Consider the following 20,031-nt stretch of genomic DNA (forward strand, 5'->3'; position numbering starts at 1 on the left):
GTTACCAGGGCAAAGCAAATCCAACCTTCTTAAGGAGTAAGACACTATTCCATTCCTTTCCCTCCCCTGTAATGCCTTGAGAGGACCAAGAGTTTCACATGAGCTTTGTGATATATTACAAAATTTCAGCGCATATTTGAAATTCAAATTCACGCCAGGTTCGAGATGTTATTTTTCAACTGTTCTCAACTGTCCCAAATAAAGCCTCTCCCCTGGGGCCACATGTGAGGTCATGGGTCTCTCTGCCTCTCTGCGACGCCAGGGAAGGCTGTCCTTCCAGGAAGGGCTGCACAGCCCTGGGAACCGCCAGCCAGCTCACAAGAATGAAGAGAATGTCGGGAGAGGAAGTGGTGGCTGTGAGTCAGCATGAGTCATCTCGTTCCAATGAGAATGAAGACTGAGGTGTGTGCCTCTTTTCTTTCTTTCTTTCTTCCTTTTTTTTTTTCCGTCTCAATGGTACAGACATCATTGGGAATGGACGGAAATAAGTGACTGTAGGGTCGTTGCTTTTTAAGTTCCAAACACATTCCAGGCAGGCTGTGCCTGAGCCAGTGTCTGTCCCCAGAGTGTCGCAGCGCTGTCCCCGGGAAGGTGGAGCTGTCAGCCTCTCCCCGGTGAGTACGCTTCTGTCATTTTTACAATCATTTCTGCAGCTTGCTGAAGAGTCTCCTTTGTGTTGAAGCTGTTGTGTTTGGAGTGAGCACTGCGTTTTGTTCAGACTTTGAGGAGCATGGTTTTAGAGAAGTGGCTGCCTCTGCCCCCACCCCCATAGCTACTGTATTTTAGCCTGATTGTCTGGGGAAGTTTCTGAATTGGTAATTGTGAGAATGTAGATACTTGTCATGTAGTGCGTTGTCTTGGAAGAGACAGTGATTTTTGCCTGGAAAGGAAGCTGTTGGGTTCTCCTATCTGGAGCAACCGTGGAGCCCAGAGGTGGAGGTGGGGACCTGTGCTTGCCCAGGGCTGCTGAGGCTGGGCTCCTTCCGCCTCTCGAGCTGGAGGAAACGGCCCCTGAGCACTCTGTGTCCACATGGTCTTAGCTGCCCGGTTTTAGGGCAAAAATACAATGCAGAGGCAAAATTTCAGCTTCCCTCTCTAAAGGCATATGAATGACTCCAGGAACTTACTGAATGTCTTTTCCTTTCCCTTAACTCTGAATGTCACAAGCTGTGGTGGAATCGGAAAGGAAAAATGCCAGGGGAGGGGCTGGAGCAGGGGTGAGGGCAAGGTGGCTGAACCGTGGCGGCCTGAGGTGACCTTGGTGTGTGTTTCTCACACTGTTACTATTCTGCTCAGGCTTTGCTTTACTGTCAAGTAAAATACAGGAAGTATATTTTTTAAAACGTCGTTCTAGTTACTGTAAATGAAACGGTTAAAATGTCATAAAGACCTTGTGATAAACATTTTTTGAATTTGCTTAAAAAGCTGCACATCAGTAAGCAGAGTATGACAGAGCTTTTTCAGTACAGTCATTTGAGTGCGTGGGCTTCCTGGGTTAATAATGAGTCAGCACCCAATTTCTAAAATTGGAGCAGCTAAGAGAAGGTTCGATCAGCCCCCGGCACAGTGCGCTGGCTGGCTGCCCCCTCTAAGAGGATTGGTTTCTTTGGTTAAAATCAATTAAGGATGCTCCCCCGTTTGGCGCCTCCTTCTCAGCTTTGGTCCCAGTTCTTCTGTGTGCCGCTGAGAGGCCCTTGGCTAAAGGGTCCCCGTACCAGGGCCAGCTCCTTCAGCTGGTGTGGTGAGTTTGAGGTGGAGCATACAGTTTGTTAGATAAAAAGTACAGAGTTTATGATTGGCTGGGGTGGCTCAGGGCTGAAGCTGCTTCTGGGGTCCCATGATATTACATCCACTGAAGGACTTCGTGGGAGAGGCACTCAGGGCTTGAGCTGGCATTCTGCACATGCATGTAGGGTGGGCAGAGTGTCCACTCGAACTCAGAGCAGGCTTACCCTCCTCAGACCTTACACTTATCTATAAAGTGGGAGGAGTGTTAGGGAAATTAAAAATAAAATGCGACAACACAGCTGGGGTTGCTGCAGGCAGGCAGCTCAAGGGCCGAGTGCAGTCCTGTTTGAACACACCCCCCATTGAGTTCGGTCAGACCTGCCCAGGATCGGGTGTTTGTGCTCGTTGACTGTGGGCGTGCCTGCCTCAGAGGACTGCAGGGGGTCTCAGAGAGGTGGCATCTGCAGAGGGCGTACCGGAGTCCTGGCAACGTGAGCTCTACCAGCTTCTAGTCTCTGAAGGTCTTGGGCTCTCGGTCTCTGAGTTGGCGCCATGACTTTTCAAGCAGAGTCCTGCCATCCCAGTGTAGCCAGTGGTTGTTCCAAACCCCGAGAGTTACGGCCATGCCTGTGCCAACTCGGGGCCTCAGCAAGGCAGACTCCATGGATTTCCAAAGTGGGAGACCAGCCCGGACTCCCTCTCTTGGTGAAGAGTCCTCAGATGTACCCAGAGAAAGGCCATCTTCATGGAGAGGAGGACCAGGGGCCACCTTCCGGAGATGGTGCCTCAGTGCTTCCCACACAGGCACTTCCTCCTGTGCCCATTTCAGAGACCGCCAGGTGTTGGGTGTGTTTTGGTGCCCAGGTCCCCTATCTTCAGATTCTCCCAGATAAGTGCTGTGGGGCAGTGGCTCGAGGTGGCTGGTTTCATCTTAGACATTGAGTGCCTTCTTTCATGTAGAATTCGGGCTGTTGTTTCGAGGCTGCGAGTTGGCTGGCCTCTTAACCATGAGAAAGGAGCCTGCAGTAAACTGATATTATCACTTTTGTAATCAGGAGAGTTATTTTAAAAGGCCAGCAATAAAGCCACGATTGTGCCTGAAAGCAGAGCGTTTATTCATATAATCTGCTTTGTCATTGTTCCAACTACTGAGCTGCTTCTGAGTGTGGAGGGGCAGGGAGGGAGGAGGGAAGCATTCTCCAAGAGAAACTGAGCAGACTCTTAACACAGCATCTCTGCAAAAAGAAAACGCTGACAGCCTGGTGATATTTAAAAGTTGCCCAGAGCCCTGTTGTCAGGTGCCCTCAGCCGGGGGACTGGCTTATGGCTTGCTGGCTCTGCTTCATGCCACCCTCGCCAACACCTGGCCCAGGCTCTCCTGACTTCCTGCTGGCAGGTTTCCATGGGATCCAACAGGTGTCTCCACCACTGGCTACCATGTGGTGAGCTCACCCTCATGCTGAGCGAGTTACTTAACTTCTTGGCATCCCACTTTCTTCATAGTGAAGTGTGAATGGTATTAGTTCCTGCCTTGTGGGTTCATCTAAGATCAGTAATGATAGCTTAGCACATGAGTTATGGGAGATTCAATAACTGTGAAGTATACATTCACTGACTCAGAAATATGACAGATCCCTTTGTACCTCCACCTGGGCTGTGCCCCGCCAGCATCCGTAGGAATCAGCTCTCATGCCCGACATGAGAGCCTTCTGTGTCATCAATGCCATAGCATGCCCAGCTGTTGGGAGACAGTTAATGATGAGCTAAGTGGGAGTGCTTCTTGGCTCTCTCTAGGAAAAACCGGGTCCCAGATATCAGGGCAGTCATCCCTGTCACATCATCATAACAATCACCACCACCATCACCTTCATCACCACCACCACCACCACCTCCACCACCATCATCACCATCATCATCACCACCTCCACCACCACCATCACCTTCATCTCCATCATCATCACCACCACCATCATCACCCTCATCACCACCATCACCACCATCACCACCATCACCATCATCACCATATCAATATCATCATATCGCCATCATCACTGTTGTCAGCAATATCCTTGCAGTAAGAACAGCTTCCATCTCATCCAGCTCAACTGCATGATAGTAACTTTCTGTGACCACCTGTACCTCCCGACACACACACACACACACACACACACACACACACACACCCTGGGTGAGAGGAAGGATGGCTGGTTACTTGACTCACTTGAGGTCCAAGATTTCCAGGCAAGTGTATGAGGCAGAGCAGCTTCTTCAAAGATGCATCATGGGAGGGCAGCGGGGAAGGAGAGCCCCTCACCCTCATCAGGAGAGGAGGGCCAGGAGAAGCAGGGGACTAGGAGAGTTCTGTGTGTGAATCAACAGGCTGAGGCCTCAGGCCAAAAAATCCAGGACCACAGCCTCAAGCTTGCCCCGAGGGTGGAAGCAGCTGGATTCTGTACTCACACTTCCTATCTAAAGCCAGCTACAGTCAACTTCTGGTTACTTGAAAATCATCACAGTTCATGGAGCTGACTCATATTAAAAATATTAAGCAAGACACACTTAAAACTAAAACCACAGCACACATAACATGGCCTTTCTTTTCCAATTCTGAAGATAATTCATGATTATGTAGCAACTTGGAGCCAAACCATCACAATCATGCTGTTGATGTGGAAAGGGAAGGCATCCAGTGCTTTATGCGTCGCCTTTCAGAGACTGCAGGTTTGGAGTACCAAGCCTCGGCTGTAATGGGGCGGTCAGTTGTAACTGGTGCTCATATGTGGGAAGTTCTTCCCCTGTGCCACAATCCAGAGGTCCTCTCTGCCCAGAGTGCTGTGGATGAGCAGTAGTGTGCTTGGCCCAGGGCTGCAGTGTGGGATCGGGCTCTTCATGGGTGTAGGAGAGTTCCGGTTAGACCACAGAGCTCAGGAAAGGGGAAGTCAACACTCATCAGAAGGAAGTTGGGTGCCCAGGATGGAAGCTCTGGCAGCAGGTTTGGTTGGTCTCAGAGGATGCCTCTGATTTTTTTTAAAATGGGTTTTATTGTACCCTGTATAATTGGAAAAGCTAATAGCTATGGCAGATCTCATCTATTGTGATTTTCCTGCTAATCTTTTGCTTTCAGGATTGATCACTCTGCAGGTGAGGGCTTCTGCTATAGATTTTTAGCCCTTACCCCCACCCTGTCCTTCCAAAAATGTATCTTATTTAAAATATGATATTTTGAATGAGGGCAAGAATGGATCATTTTAGCTGTTCTTAGTGGACGAATTATTTATAGAGTGTGAGAGGGATGCAGCCATCACTCAGCTAGATACAAATAAAAGCTTTACAAAATAGCAGTGGCTCCAACAAGTGTCAGGCTTACCTGCTGTCAGACAGAAAAAGATAAGAGGCAGACTCTCCAGGGCAAGAGTCAACAAGTAGTTCATTCATCCATCTCACTACTCTGCCATCTTAGCACTGGCTTCCTTTCTCAAAGTTGTCTTATGATTTCAAGAATGCTGCTGGAGCTCCAGCCATCGCTGCTGCATTCCATACAGGAAAAAAGAGGAAGAGAGGGTGGAGGCGGGGACAAAAGGCTAAGTATTCTGGATGTCAGCTTCCTTTAAGGAGCTTTCCTAGAGTCCCCAAGTAAGCCTTTCAACCTTCATTTTTCATTGCCCACCCTATTTATAAAGAAGGTTGAGAAATGCCATTTTTTAACTGGGCACGTTGGTACCCCTGACAACACAGGAGTTGTTGACAGCACAGAAGCAGAAGGAAATGGGTATAGGATGGACAACCAGCAGTCCCCATGACAGAGTGCTCCTGAAGACAACTAGATTCCCAGTCCTATTAATGGACTTGGGACCCAGTCACTTAGCCTCTCTGTGACCAGGGTCTACTCTGTGAAGTAATCACACTGCTCTCACCAGAAGTGTTAGGAGGGGCATTGAGACTGTGCTTCTGGTGTCCAGGGCTTTCAACAAACTTGGAGGAGGGCATTCAAAGAACAGAAATCATTGTTTGATTTTTACATTATATCTAAATAGGATTTCTTTTCATTCATATCTTTTGCAAATATTTATCATTTATCCAGCCAGATAGTGATTATTTGAACACTACTTTGTTTATTGAGTACGAACATGGAGCCAGGCACTGTTCTGGGTGCTTTGAAAATATAACTCCTTTAGTCCTCACAGAACTGTGCGTGGCAGTTGGCATTGCCATCCCCATCATCCAGACACAGAGACAGGGGTTAAGGCAGACTTGAGGGTCACCCTGTCAGTAAGTGGAAGAACTCGGCTTGGAACCCAGTGGTCTGGGTCTTTGCCCCAGGGATGTGGGGGTGAGCTGGCAGACAAGGTCTCTGCTATTTATGTCTTTCTGGTAAAATAGATGTAAATCCTATACTGTCAGGCTGTTTTAAGGGCCCCAAGGGATCAGCACAGGGAGGTGGGGCTGCTTCACCCCCTGAGCACCTCCAGCTTTGAGGAACCACATGACAAAATCAAGTCCACGCTGAGCACTCTCCCTCAGCAGGCACACCAGGAATCTCAGCTATGTCTGAGTTCAGGACTTACCCCTGCTTGCTGCCAGCTCCTGAGAGCACCCGTGCTGAAGTCAGGACCACACCCTTCCAGCCCCAGGCGCAGCCAGGAAACTGTCCAGGCCTGGCTGCAAAGGTGAGGTGCTGGTCCAGCAAAGGGCAGAGTGGCTGAAGCAGAAGGGGCTCAGCTTTCAGGAACCGGGCTTATGCATATAATTCAACCTGATCAAAGGCCAGAGAAGGTAGAACTGCCACACCTCTGCTCTACATTACCTTGTTACCTAGTGACACAGTTAGGGCTGCGAGGACGCGTAAGGACAGGATGGATTTGCCCGCTGTTCTCCTACCTGAGACTGAGCCCCCTCCTGTGATTTCCTTGCTCAGCACCATCTCAGGGCCTTGCTTTACTCCTCCAGCTTCTAGCTCCTTTACACACAAGGTGGCTAATGAGTAATTGAGGATTCCAGGAAAGCTCCTGAAAGGAGTCTGACATCTAAGAGACTTAACCTTTGTCTCTACTTCCCTCCTTCCTCCTGTGTGGAATGCAGAGGCAATGGCTAGAGCTCCAGAAGCCATATTGAAGCCATAAGACAACTTGGAGGAAGGAAGCCAGTGGTAAGGACAACAGAGAGGGAAGATGGTCACAGGCCTTGGAGGCCAGGTTCTTTGCCTGGAGATGTGACTGTTTTTGTAGTGGATTTACCTGCATGATACAGAGGGAGGTAGGAAAAATCACTGTGAAATTCAACCTATAGGTCAACTAGCAGGGTGTGTCAGGGTGTCGGGGTGTCAGGGTCCCTTCTGTGTGCAGCTGCCTCTCCTGTCTCTGGTATAAAGGGCAAAGGCTCAGGGCTGCTGTGACTTCCATGGGCCCAGGTGCGTTAGCCCTCATGGCCCCTTCCTCATGAAAAACATTATGACTGTTTTAGTATAAAAATGAATGTCATCCAGGCCATATTCATTATTATATATTCATTTTCATTATACTCAGGGTTTCCTTCTAATTTTAAAGTAAGTGAGTACATTCTATTCTAAGAGTATTAGGGGCCCCAAATGTTGTCCTCTTTGTGCCCATATGCAGAGGTCAGCCCCGGGAGGTCTAGAGCAACCACAGGAGGGTCGGGGGTGGGTTCAAGCTTCCTCTGATGAGAAGACACGTGAGTGAAGAGTGAAGATCTGATGGGAGTAGGTTTATGCCTTGCCTTTGTTTTTTCCCAGAGGTAGGGGACAGCTAGCACAGGGCCCTATCTCGCTGGTTATCTGTGTATCCACAAGCGAGTTGCCGAGCCTCTCTGACCCTCTGCACAGCATGGGTGAGGTGACCTACAGTGGCAGGTGCCCGGCAAGCCAGACTCTGGGTGGGAGGCACTGCTTTCCACAGCTGCCCCTCTCCACGAGCCCCCAGAGGGCCATCTAACCTACATTTAGCCCCTTCTCCCCTTCCAGAGGCAGCCCAGGAAGAAGCCCCTACTGAGAAGATGGCCTATAAATAATCAGCCAGTTTTCTGTCATTTGCCCATTTTGGACGTAGCTCTGCCCCACAAAGCTACTTAGTCGCAGCCATGATAATAACTGTGGTCATAATTCAGCGCGTTCAGTAACATTCATCGAGCCGCCATTCTGTCCCTAAACTGCTGAAGTACAATGCAAGCCCAGGCTTCGTCCACACCAGAGCCCTTCCAGATGTGTGACCGTCACCTCCTGTGTTCAAGCTTTTCCTTCTTCCCACGGTTCCTGGAAGACGCAGTGTGCCACGACCTTCACCCTGTGCTGCCCTCTCTGGCACAAATGGCAGATTTTTGACGCCCCTCTTAACACGAATAGGGACCTCCCTGTACTGAACTCGAGGCTGAGGTTTTGGCCCGCATGTCCGCCGGTGGACCCTCACTGTGGTTGGGCTCCTTGTGTGGGGACGTGGGCAAAGCCACAACTCCCTCATTTGCATTTGAGGGGCAAACTTTTTGCTTGTTTTTTTATTTTTCTAACCTAAGTAGAACCTCACATTATTTTTAGTGTCATCTTCTAGATTTGGCCCCTGTGTTCTCTAACATAACATGTGAGCCTCACAGCACCTGCAAGTTGGCATCCCTTCTTCATCTTTACCAGAAGCCCCGTGGGTCAGTGCGGACTCTGGGCAGAGACCCGGCCTTCCGCTGGAGATTGTCTCCAAGGTCGCCAGCGTCCAACGTGTTGGAACAGCTCACTGTGTGGGAACAGCTCACCTGCTGTGCAGTGTCTCTGATGTGGATGAGAGGACAGTCGGTTGCATCATACAATCAAATGTGTGCTATGACCCCCTTGGTGAATGGGGCACGTAATGATGAGTCAGACCCAGCCAGACTTCTGATGGTTACCATCCTGTCTCTCTCCCCCGTCCTCAAGTGCGAAGAGCTTCTGACAGACTAGCGAACCCTTGGACGGCTGGTGATTAGGTACTTGCAGCAGGTGACCTCAAACCTCCAGAGCATTCGAAGACTGTTGTCCATGATTATTGTCACACAATCAATGAGTTTGTGGGTTCAGTGCATTTCCTTCACTTCAGACATGCTTTTCAAGTTGGCGCCACTGAACTGGGCCTGACAGACAAGTGGCTGTCTCCGGGCGGCGGTTCCTTTGAAGTCCCCAGAAGTGCCTGCTTTGCAGAGAAGAGAGATGAGAGGCACAATAAGTGCCGACTGCCATCCAGCTGCCGCCCCCGAGCGGTGACTGCAAACCAGGGGGCTCCTAGCCACTGTGTCTCCCTGCAGTGAGTGTCACCTTCTCCCTGTTCATTTTTTGAGCCATGGTGGGGGGCACTTGCACAACACAGGATCCATCACTCAAGAGGGACCGATGGCTGTCTCCCCTAGTCCTTACCCTCCTACCTTTAAAGTTGTGCAGCTTCCTCTCAGCTTGTCCCTGCCTCTACCTGCCCTCTGGGCGGCAAAAAATTATTAGGATCTTTCAACTCCAATTTTTATTGTTCTCTGTGAAAATGCATAGTCATGGACTTCTTACTGAAATAGAAATGTTTGCCCTGGTTAAGTGGGTTGGTTGTTAGAGCATTGTCCCATACACCAAAGGGTTGTAGGTTCGATCCTCAGTCAAGGACACATACTTAGGTTGTGGATTTGATCCCTGGCAATGTCGAGTACTGAAAGCAACTAATCAATGTTTCTCTCTCACATCGATGTCCTCTCTCTCTAAAAATCAATAAACATGTCCTAAGGTGAGGATTTTAAATAAATAAATAAATAAATAAATAAATGGAAATTGTTCTCCATATTTCAGAAAATAGAGTGTTCCAGAATTCTTTGAGCAAACCAATTGAAAAGATGATTTCAGTTACTCTCAGCTGTGCTGGTGGGAAAGAGAGGCCATTGGTCCTCACAGGGAGGGTTAATTTACATCTTCTGCAGGTTTTAGGGGAGATTAACCATACTGCCTAAAATGCAGGTAGTGGATCTATTTCATTTTGAAAGGGCTCCTGGCAGCCAAAGGGATGAATTTAATATTTATGGGGGCTTCTTGAGGGCCAGGCGTGTGCTGGCTGCTTTGCCTCTGTTAATGGGTTTAACCCCATTTTCTCTTCACAAGGGCTAGTGTGATCAACCCAAGATGCAGATGAGCAGACTGAGGCCCTGCAGAGTTGGAGAATGCACAGCTCAAGGCAGAGCTAGAATTCTTGCTCTCATCCCAAACACCATGACCTGCAAGGGGTTGAACTTATGGCCTTGTGGACTGTATCTTATTTTCCAAGACCACGTGCAGATTCTACTGTTTCTGAGGGAAGACAACCCTTTCTGCAGCCTGTACGGAGCAGCTTGTCCATGGCCTCAGCAAGCCTCGCCGGGAGCCCTGCGGTCCGTGGTGGGCGCACCCTGCTGCAGGCACCTTGAGGGGTCTCCTGGGAGGGGTGCTCATCTCAGGCAGGGTGATCTCAGCCAATGCTTTTGAGATGAGCTCATGGATATGTCTTTTAATCTGCAAATACAGTGAAGAGGGAATAGAGTTTCTAGTTTTCACTAACTTTTTTTGGATACGGTTCAAAAATGAAACTATATGTAAAGGTGTCCAGTGACAAGCAGGCGTTGCTGCTGTCTCCTACCGAACTCCCACTGACAACCCCCGAGAACCCTTCATTTCTTAGGTCTCTCTCCAGAGTTTCTTCATGCTAATAGTTAAGAAAAACTGCATCTTTTCTTTTCTTTCCTATTTTCCATAGAAGTAGGACAGAGGCAGCCTGGAGGGCCAGGGTGGCTGGCGGTCTCTGCCGAGGCTCACGGCCTGTGGCCTCTTTCCCTGACCAGGTGGCTGGGAGCCTCTCCGACAGGCTCTTCCCAATGAGAAGCATTTTAATCAGCAGTGGGGTTTTGAGCGGAATGGAATTCTACACTTTTAACAACCTTCACCCTGACTCTTTCTAGCACAGACATCGACAGTGATGGAGAAGGAAGCCAACAGCCTGTGTTTGTTGAGAAGGCAACTTATTTCAGGGGAATGAGTTTGCGAGACAGGCAGGCAGCGGAAATGACGAAGAAAGTGAGTGGGAGTCCGCACTTTGTGAGTCATTGTTCAGGCCTCTGTGTGTGTTATGGGATGAATCGTGTCTCCTCAAAATTTATTTGTTGAAGTCCTACCCCTGCCAATAATTCAGAGTGAGACCTTATTTGGAAATAGTGTCATTGTAGAAGTAATTAGTTAAGATGAGGTCCTACTGGAGTAGGGTGGCTCTTATTCCAATATGACTGGGGTCTTTTAAGAAGGGGACATTTGGACACAGTCACACACACACACAGGGAACACCGTGTGAGGACTAGAGTGACACTGCCCCAGCCAAGGGACCACCAGAAGCCAGGCTGAAGGCCTGAAACAGATTCTTCAGAAGGAGCAGCATGGCCTTGAGGCACCGTGATCACAGACTTCTGGCTTTCGGAACATGTCTGTGCCTGGAGCCCCGGTGCGAGGCACTCTCTTACAGCGACTCCAGGAGATGCACGCCTTTCTCAGAGCTGCAGAATTCCCACCCCGCCCCCTCGGCCCCAACACACACATACCTGGCCTCATCCCAGCCCAGCTCAGCAGACTGTCCACTCAGGAGACCTCTGCTGACCAGGGATGAGTGGTCAACCTATATGCAGAAAGTCATTATTTAAGTGAGTAAAATGCTCTCCCTTTAACTTCCCCTGAACTGCAGAAACACAGAGGTTCAAATACAAGATTTGGTCTTTACAGTTGCTTTGGGGGGTGTGGGGAGGAAAAAAAAACCCCTGCTGTGTGTTTGTCTGTGACAGGATCCTGCTCCACAGAGTCCCACTGTGGGGCCCCCCCGGGGCTTACCCCTGGGCGGTGGCTGAGCCACGGCCCCACGTGGGAAGGGCAGTCTGACCTCACACTGAGCACCTCGCACGGTCGGAACTTTCACCACAGCGTTGTGTTCCTGCTCCTTTCCCTTCCCGCGGTGCTCAGCCACGGTGTAGTCCCGGTGCCGGCGGGGGCTCTGCCACGTGGCGGGAGGCCACATTCTCTGCAGGGACTTTTCGCAGAGCTTCCTGGTTGTTGAGCAAAGGTAGCTTCAAGCCTAATGCACACGCGGGGTCAAGCAGCACTTCAGAAAAACAGGAACTGTTAATTCATGAGAACTTAAAGAAAAAAGGACTTTAAAGAACTGAGAAGTTGCCACATTATAGTGAAAGAAGGTCAGGTTTGGGAAATTACAAAAATGAGCAGTTTTCACCTCGCAAACCTGGCGGAGCCCGTGGAGGCAGTTACACAAGCCGTAACCACACACAAACATGGGCATTTCTTATAACACAAGGGCATTTACAGTCAAGAAGCTGCTTGCAGAGTATTTCATGGAAAGTTATTTTAGTAACAAGGGTCGCCTTCAGCAATGACTCTTCGTCAAGAGAGTGAAACCTGACTTCAAAGTCAGTAGCCGAGGAGCCCAGACTCAGAGCAGAGCGGCTGGCAAGTGGCCCCACGTGCTCGGGCCCACGTGGGTCGGGGAGCGGCCGCAGCCGCAGACGCCCTTGGAACTGGGCAGGAGACGCATCTGCTGTTGGGGACCCCTGGTTGCCACAGTTTGCTGCTACAACTGCCAGTTTTTAAGTGTTTAAGTTATTTCCTTATCGTAACATGCAGGGCATTATTTGAAACAGGGCAAAAGCAGCATGTGAAAATGTTGTGTCTGTGGGGTGTGGATGTCTGGTTCCCCTGGAGAAAACACTTGTGGGCCAGGTGGAAGGTGTGCTGAGGATGGAGAGGCTGGGTGCGGGCCCCAGGACGGACAGCGGGCTCTTGGGGCCATGGGGCCATGTGGGGGGTGGGGTCAGGGTGCCAGGTGGGGGTCTTCAGGAGAAGAGGCCTGGGAGAAAAGGGTGTCCGTGTTCCCACTGCAGTTCCATTCAGGCGTATGTCCTTCCGGGCCTTTCCTCTGTCTGTGTTTAATAGTTGCATAAGCAGTACTATAATTAATTACTCTTTAAACTTCAGAATAGTACAATTCACTGGAACCCTTCACTCATTTCTTTGCTGTCACCTACCTTTGCAGACACTTACACCGTCTCCCTTCAGAAGGGCTCTGCCTTTAGGGTGTATTTAAAATTTGCCCTCTCTGCTAAGAGATTTATGGCATAAATCTGATAAAATTGTTGCTGTGTACTGAAACAAAACTAAAGGATTAAACCCAGTTTTCAGAACATTTTATTTTAAAAACAAACATATAAATTAGCTGATTGTTCCAGGGAGAGTTTGCTTACAGGAGGTTTGTGGCCTATTAACTGTTCTTTTATAAATATCCTTCTCACATTCTTTACCAGCTTTTCTTCCCTCCCTCCCTTCCTTCCCTCTTTTTTTAAAAAAAATCCTCACTCAATGATATGTTTATTGATTTTAGAGAGAGGGGAAGGGAGGTGGGTGCAGAGAGAGAGAGAGAGAGAGAGACATCCGTGTGAGAGAAGAACATCGATGGCTGTCTCCTGAACACACCCCTACCTGGAATGGAACCTGAAACCCGGGTAGGTGCCCTGACTGGGGCGGGCGCTCCAACCGACCGAGCCACCCAACCAGGGCTCTTTTTTTTTTTCTTATTTTTCCTTGGTAGTAGTTTTGTGAGAGCTCTTCTAATTCTCTGGGTTTTAAATGTTGGATAGAAATGCTGCGAATATTTTCTGTCAGTCTGCTGTTTAATTTTTACTTCTGACTTTTATTGAGTTTTATTTTACAGAGGTACTTATTTATTTATCTACCTATTTTGAGGAAAACTGACTAGCACCTTTGTTGTTTGGGTGGAGGTGCTCGGGAGCTCTTGGCGGGTGGCAGCTCCCTGCTCACTGCCGCCGGCCCTGCGAGGCCCCGCCCACCCAGGCAGTACTTGTTCTCCTGGATCAAGATGCTGCGCAAGGTGGCCAGGGCGTTCTTGTTGATGTTGGTCCGCACGTAGGAGGTAGCTGGCCGCATCTCTACTTCATGACAACCACCACCCATTCGCCGTGGGCCCTGGCTCCTGGACCCGTCCAGCGTCCAGCAGCGAATCGGCCTTAGTAGAATAGCTCACCACAGACAGGGAGCAGGCCTCCTGTTACTGGGCTCAGGCGCTGTAGTCCCGCTTGCTCCTCTCGTTCATTCAGGAAGCCGGGGCAATCCCGGGCCATCACCCAGGGCCGGTGGGCGCACGTGGCGGCAGCTCCCCTCGCCACCCTGGTGGGAGACCAAAAGACAGCCAGAAAATATTAAACTTTTATGTAGTCCAATGTTATTATTTTTCTGACACCCAGGTTTTTGGCTTGCTTAGAAAGTATGCTCTCACTCCTAGATTACAAAAATATTTTCACATGCTTTTCCTTTTAGTATTTTATGATTTTATTTTTGAGATTTAGAATACCAATTCCACAGGAATAACTTGTAGTGGGGGATGTCTAATTTTTCTTCAAGTGGACAGCAACTTTTCCTGGCACCATTTATTAAACAGTCCATCTTTCCCTGCTGTGAAAATATATTTTAAGTTTATAAGGTTTATGTTGGAGGCGTTGGAAGGAGTGAAACAGGAAATTTTGGTTGGAATGGTGAGTGAGCACCCATGTCTGTGCGTCTCACATGCCCTGTGACTTCAGGGCCGAGGGCTGGTGGGGAGCTCAGAGCTTTCAGAGAACAGGAGAGAGAAACCAGAAGGATCAAGTGGACAGCAGACACAGTGGAGAGACACAGGGCAGGGGAGAGACGGTGTCAGTGCAGAGCTAAGGAGGTACTCAGAACAGGCAGCTCCATCGGGCATCTAGCTAGTGGGAGGGCAGCCGCCCCGCTGGACACGGGCCAGACCTGCGGCTGGGAGATGCGTGGCACCAGGAGGGTCAGGCCCTGGCAGAGATCTGCCTGTTGAGAAACTTTGACCCGAAGTGTGAAAAGTAGACATGTGGCCCAGGCAGGAAAAAACCTTGATTTTTCTGGAACCCAAACAAACAGGTCAATGAAAATATTTTCAAGAGTAGGAATAAACACAACCTACAAAGAAGGAGCCTGACTCCATTGAAGGGGTCAAACCAGGTGGTTAGAGGGATCACCACACCAGCCAAGGGCTTGGGAGGGTGAAAATTCGGGGAGGTCCCCCAGAGGGCCAGCCTAAGAACCCTTTCAAAGAAGGCTTTCCAGGGAGCCAGGACCTCAGCCCTGCCAGTGGGAAGACTTTAGGGTGAGACCGTGAAGGCTCCGGCACTCTTCCTCCTGGGTCTGCGGCAGATGTCTGCTTTGCCAGCCACATGGGTGTCTAACCCACACAGGTGCCCAGGGCCCTGCACTCAGAAGGCCCACGCATGTTTTAATGCTCTGCTGTCTCCACGTGGACATTCCCCGTAGCTTCTGAACAAGGGACACACGTGTTCACTTTGCACTGGTTCTCAGGTTCTGTGGCTGGGCCTGGGCCTCAGGAGCAGCTCCAGCACATTTCCTGGGAACCCAGATGTCGCTCGCAGCCCTTGAGCACAGGGTTCCAGGGAGCCCTGCCAGACGGCAGGGCCAGCAAAAGAAGAAATGTAGTTGCCTTTTGTGACTTGGACTATCTACCCATTGCTTCATGCTTCATGAAATGTAACTAAAGCAGCTTAGAGACGTGAGTGGGACATGGACAGAATTTGTGGTGAAATTCTGTCCCAGTGAAGATCTCCAGCCACTCGGCTTCTGTGGTTGTCTGTGTTCTCTGTTCTAGAAGGAACTGCAGGGACAGGAGGCCACCAGCAGGAGGCCTGGGCGTGCTACGGAACTGATGGTCAGACCTGCACTTGTCCTGCCCAGTCCCCAAAACTGAGAGTCAGGCAGCTGAAGGGCTAATGGGTCACCTCTCTGCCACAATCTACAATGCACTGCATCGGGGGTGGGAGGGGCTATTAGATGACCTTTCCAGTTCATCCCCCGTCCCTGGAGTCCTGGGGACTGAGGGAATGGCATGTTCCAGATCCTTCTCTCTCCACCCTGCTGTGTCCTGCCACTTTTTGGTCCTTGCTATGCAGGTGGCATTGCATGGCCTCGGGATCCAAGGACTGGAGAGCACCTGTCAGAGGTCATCTCCACCAACCCTGTCCAGCAGGCTCAGGTACCCCTCACAGGGGCAAAACACCATCCAGTTATCAGGAAACAATTGGGGACCATGATGTCAATCCACGTTCCCACCCAATGGCTCCTGAATTCACAGCTCTCTGGTGAGATCTCCTTGTGGGTTTCACAGATCAAATTCCAGCCAAAGAGAGCCCACTGAGATCCGGCCCAGGGACACTTGCTGCAGGGTCCCTGAACTCTGGCAGCTCAACCAACATGACAGCTTATAAAAGGGGGCACCTGGAACAGGCAGCTGCAGGTGCCTCTCTGCTGTTTTGTGCTCAGGCCACCGGGGTGCCTGTTGTTGAATGCCCGCAGACAGCACTGGAGGGAGGGGTGCGGGTGAGTGGCGCACAACACAGCAACCACTGAGTCTCCAACGCTCGGCCCAAACACCGAAGGGGGACGTCCAGGGTGATCCAAGTGAAACTTTTCTTCCTTTTTCCTGCAGGACTTCTTGGGGCCTTTGGCCATACTTTGTAAATATTCGGAGTGTGTTGTGTATATACCACAAATGGCATAAAGCAGGCGGTCTATGCTAAAAGCAGGTGGTAGTGGAACTATCTCCGCTGTTTCTTTTCTTGGAGAATTTGATAGGACCAGAGTCTCAATGAGCACAATTTGGGACAAAACATATGAATTTTATAGAAGAGTAGAAGGAATGTGTTTAAATGGGCTGAAAAGATAAGTGACATTTGGACTATAATTTAACAAGGAGAAGGAGCCCCACAAGGGAGGAGAGCAGCGGTCAGAGGGGGGAAAGGGGGGGGGCCTGGCTGCCGGCCAGGGCTGGGTGGTGGGTGCGGCTTGTCAGGGCCTGCGGACAGACCATGGCGCGGCCCCTTGCCTGCGGGCAGCATGTTTGTGTGTCTGTGCGTTTCTCTCAGAGTGTGTGTGCGTGTGCTAGCGTGTGTGTGTGTGTGTAGGAGTCAGCATCGGCTAAAATAATATCCCTGCTTTTCCTTTCACCTTCTAAGTTCTTCTGGCCAGGCTAATAATCAAATTAACAGTGACAAATTAAAGGAGGAAATCAAAATTTTGACATGTGTCCTTGGGAAGTCCACATAGGCATGAGAACTCCCAGGACACCGAGGCAGCGGTGGGCACATGTGACGCTCCAGACAAAGGAGGAGAAGGGGAGGAGGGGTCCTGATGAGAGAGAGCGGGCAACTGGCAGGTGGCTGAGGGAGAGCGAGCACACACTGCGCACGGCAGGAGAGATCTGGCCAGGTGACTCAGGCACAGCAGGGCACGCGGGAGTCTAGCTAATAGGTCCCTGACCGACACCTTCTTGTTCACCATTCCTAATTCAAATTAGGCTAAGGCAGACATCCTGAAATTTCCTTTCTGAAACAGGTTTTTCTATCTGAATCTCTTGGGTGGGAAAGGGGGAGGGTCAAAAGTTTCTTATGAGTCTTTTTTTTCTTAATAAACAGCTTAAAATCAATATCTTAAAAAGGCAGCTTCAAAGTGACAAAATTTTGGTCCCATTTAAGTCTTTGTGTGGTCCTAATACCCCAAGGTTGCTGGTTCAACCCCTGATCAGGGTAAATGCAAGAATCAACCAATAAATGCATAAATAAGTGGAACAACAAATCGATGTCTCTCTCTCCCTCTCTCTCCCTACCCTTGCCTCTCTTTCTAAAAATTAATTGATCGATCAATCAATTTTTAAAAAATCTCTGTATGTCTCTCTGTGCATCCATGTACCTGTGCCTGTGTATTGCTTAGAGGTTCTGAGCAGAGAGGATAGGATGGTGAATTGCAGCTTTAGAAAAACGGCTTCGTGGGGAGAACTGAAGTAAAGGCATACTGGAGTCCTGTACCCTCTCAGAAGGCACCCCCAGCATCACAGACGCTCAGCATGGCCAGGAAGTAATGCGCCGGACCATGGTGGGGCAGCAGAACAGGCACACGAGAGCCACTAGCAGCATTGAAGTGACGGTGTGGAGAACTGGCTGAATTGTGAGACCGCAGCCACCCATGTCACCACTGACATTGTGAGAACTCTGAGCAGATGGCAGCACCTGGGCCGGCTGTGCAGATGGGGCAGGAGAGTGACTGTGACTGTGTGAGGGGTGGGCATGGAGTGGGAGGAGTTTCTCTCGCCCAAGCATTAATAATATTACAGAGGGGTTCCCCCTCTTTCCCTCAAGTGTGTATTGGCTGAGCAGCCACCAAACACAAATGGGGACACCTGTCCCCTGTGTGCCGGAGTGCATTGTGGCAGTGCGCCTGGCCAACCGCCGAAGCATGGCCAGCTCCTTTGGCCAGTTGTCTGTGGGGAGACTGCGTCCTGTCCAGGAGGAGCAGGGGCATAGGTAGGCCTTCCTCCTATGATGGACAGCTCATCATTGCTGGCCAAGAGCTACAATTGCAGAACTATGATTTAACATGTAATTAATAAGGCTTAGGAACTGGCTCTTAAAATAAGCAAATTTCTTGCCATTTGGAATGAGCAAAATCCAGTGTTCACTTGTCCTGCAATCTCACAACTTTGCACATTGATGTTGTTAATAATAAAGCAAGCTGATAATTCAAACAAGCCCTGTGGTTTGTTTGAAGCCCTGTGAGCCCCAAGCTCACAGAGTTTGGGGCTTAATGTTCACATATGAGATGAAGAGCATTTGAGGAACAACATTTCTTAGACTAAGCGTTTATGTTTGGATCCAATGCAGCAACTCCAGACCATTGCCCAAAGCAGTCCAGTCAGCCTCTGTCCTCTGTACATTCCCTTACTGTGGCATCATCCCATGCACACGTGCATGTGTTCACACTCCTGTGTGACTGAGTTCTCGGATGCCCTCAGATGCAGACATTTGGCGACTTCACTCATCTTAGTCCCCCTTTGTCCAGCCATGTATGTGACCAGGACCCGTTGATGGAGGTGCTTACTTAGTACATAGAAAGGCAGACACGACAGTCATCTTGCATTATAAGGGACACCAGAATATGGCATAAAACTTTCTGCCATGCAATAAGGAAGTCATGAGATCTGAATGAAATGAAAAACCACAGATATAACCATAAGCATCGTGGGTACAGATGAGCACGCAGCAATGAGTTGGAGAGGATCCTGGTGGGAAGAGCCCACCACCCAGGGGAGTGAAGAGGACAGGAAGGTGGAAGGGGGCATGCTGAAGCAGGACAGGGTCTGTGTGAGCTGGAGCTCGGCGGGGAAGGACTGGTCTTGGACTCACGGAGCCTGCATGGGAGGCTGCATCTGGAGGGGAGGGGAGGTTTGGGCGGTGATGACACAGGCCGTCCAGGTGTGGGGTCAGCAGGGGCAAAGGCGTGGAGGTGGGTGAGCCCAGGCTGTGTACATACGGGGGTGTTGGGTGTCGCTTGGCTGGTGAATGAGTGCACAGAGGTGGAGCTGCAGAACTCAGCAGGAAAAGTGAGTTTGTGCTGCTCAGGCCGGCTGCAGCATAAATATTCCCCTCACAGCAGAACCGTCAGGACACACACTTCTGCCAGCATTGACATTACTCAAAACGCAGCCAAAATTCCTTCTGGGGATTACACTTGGGGCCAGTGCAGAAGCCACAGCGAGAAGAACCCTCACTGTCCCCTCTGTGACCCAGCCAGGCCCCCACCTGGCTCATGTCACCTGACAGTTTCTAAAATCTCTTACCCGGAATTTGTCATTCTATTAAGCATCCATAAAATACTCTGTGGGCCTAAAAAGCTGCTCCAAAAGAAAAGCTTGCAAACTAGAACTTAAGCAGCAAATAGTGACTTCCAAACCAAAGGGCTTGTTTGAATGCTTGCATTATCTATTGAGTCCTTTATTAACACCTTTTAATGTGCAAAGCTGTGACCTTCCAGGACAGACAGGTTGTTGAATAGTGGACTCTACAGGTTCCAAATATAAAAAAAAAAAAAAAAGAAAAAAGAAAAAGAAAACCCAACCCAACCAAACTAAGTGAAACCTTTTGTAAATACCCAGGTCCATTGGAATATTCTTTATTGATCACATATGACAGCATTAATATGGCTCCAAATTCCCTACCTGGGGTCTTTCTTTTGTGATGCTGGGTGTTTTTTGCTACCACCATAGACTTGGCCTAAGGTCAACGTGGATTCGGTGGCTTCTCTGCACAAGTGTCCCAGGCTAACTCTGTGGAGTGTATGTGTGCTTCTGAGCTGTCACAGAGTCTTCACTCTATACCATTGTCATTATTATTTATGATTCTGCTGGAGGG

General features: G+C 49.7%; 1 long non-coding RNA gene across 2 annotated transcripts in view; it reads left to right on the top strand.

The window, feature by feature from the left end:
• Positions 1-408: 408 nt before the first annotated feature.
• The window catches only part of LOC123811705, a 54,265-nt gene continuing 34,642 nt past the window's right edge, over positions 409-20,031 (top strand). For both annotated transcript variants that reach the window (XR_006784422.1, XR_006784421.1), the window contains exon 1: positions 409-614. This is a non-coding gene — a long non-coding RNA (uncharacterized LOC123811705). The remainder of the gene's footprint in view (positions 615-20,031) is intronic.

Source organism: Phyllostomus hastatus, unplaced genomic scaffold, assembly GCF_019186645.2.
Source record: "Phyllostomus hastatus isolate PE091 unplaced genomic scaffold, TTU_PhHast_1.1 phas_scaffold_78, whole genome shotgun sequence".
In the NCBI taxonomy this organism is placed as follows: domain Eukaryota; kingdom Metazoa; phylum Chordata; class Mammalia; order Chiroptera; family Phyllostomidae; genus Phyllostomus; species Phyllostomus hastatus.